This window comes from Perkinsus marinus (assembly GCF_000006405.1).
Source record: "Perkinsus marinus ATCC 50983 genomic scaffold scf_1104296966094, whole genome shotgun sequence".
Lineage (NCBI taxonomy): Eukaryota > Perkinsozoa > Perkinsida > Perkinsidae > Perkinsus > Perkinsus marinus.
This window is the reverse complement of record NW_003204069.1, coordinates 1-1010: the sequence shown is the minus strand read 5'-3', so window position 1 is coordinate 1010 and position 1010 is coordinate 1. Positions and strand designations below refer to the sequence as shown.

General features: G+C 47.1%; 5 non-coding genes across 5 annotated transcripts; all 5 read right to left on the bottom strand.

Moving 5' to 3' along the window:
* Positions 1 to 145: 145 nt before the first annotated feature.
* Positions 146 to 217, bottom strand: Pmar_PMAR026158. Its single transcript has one exon. It is a non-coding gene; the product is annotated as a tRNA-Thr (tRNA).
* Positions 218 to 319: 102 nt separating this feature from the next.
* Pmar_PMAR026157 lies at positions 320 to 391 on the bottom strand. Its single transcript has one exon. It is a non-coding gene; the product is annotated as a tRNA-Thr (tRNA).
* Positions 392 to 493: 102 nt separating this feature from the next.
* Positions 494 to 565, bottom strand: Pmar_PMAR026156. The gene has a single exon. It is a non-coding gene; the product is annotated as a tRNA-Thr (tRNA).
* Positions 566 to 667: 102 nt separating this feature from the next.
* Pmar_PMAR026155 lies at positions 668 to 739 on the bottom strand. The gene has a single exon. It is a non-coding gene; the product is annotated as a tRNA-Thr (tRNA).
* A 102-nt stretch (positions 740 to 841) lies between these two features.
* Pmar_PMAR026154 lies at positions 842 to 913 on the bottom strand. The gene has a single exon. It is a non-coding gene; the product is annotated as a tRNA-Thr (tRNA).
* Between the last annotated feature and the right edge of the window lie 97 nt (positions 914 to 1010).

Below are 1010 nucleotides of genomic sequence, written 5' to 3'. Positions count from 1 at the left end.
CTTCTGCTTACAAGCAGACGCTCTGCCACTAAGCTAAAGTGACGCACAAGATAACTGCATAAATCAATAATCTTCCTGTATCCTTTGCGGAGTGAGCAAACCTGCTCCTGCTCCTCATACCCGACTAGAGCCTAATGCTGCTGTAAGCCACTTGCCAGGATTGAACTGACGACCTTCTGCTTACGAAGCAGACGCTCTACCACTAAGCTAAAGTGGCACACACAGTAACTATATGAATCAATAATTTTCCTGTCCCCTTCACAGAATGGGCCATCCTGCTCCTGCTTCTCGTACCAGACCAGAAATTTATGGTGCTATAAGCCACTTGTCAGGATTGGACTGACGACCTTCTGCTCACAGAGCCGACGCTCTGCCACTAAGCTAAAGTGACGCAGAGAATAAGTACATAAATCAACAATCTTTCTGTATCCTTTGCGGAGTGAGCAAACCTGCTCCTGCTCCTCATACCCGACTAGAGCCTAATGCTGCTGTAAGCCACTTGCCAGGATTGAACTGACGACCTTCTGCTTACGAAGCAGACGCTCTACCACTAAGCTAAAGTGGCACACACAGTAACTATATGAATCAATAATTTTCCTGTCCCCTTCACAGAATGGGCCATCCTGCTCCTGCTTCTCGTACCAGACCAGAAATTTATGGTGCTATAAGCCACTTGTCAGGATTGGACTGACGACCTTCAGCTCACAGAGCCGACGCTCTGCCACTAAGCTAAAGTGACGCAGAGAATAAGTACATAAATCAACAATCTTTCTGTATCCTTTGCGGAGTGAGCAAACCTGCTCCTGCTCCTCATACCCGACAAGAGCCTAAAGCTGCTGTAAGCCCGTTGCCAGGATTAAACTGACGACCTTCTGCTTACACAGCAGACGCTCTACCACTAAGCTAAAGTGACGCACAGATTAAGTATATGAATCAATAATTTTCCTGTCCCGTTCACAGAATGGGCCATCCTGCTCCTGGTTCTCGTACCAGACCAGAAATTTATGGTG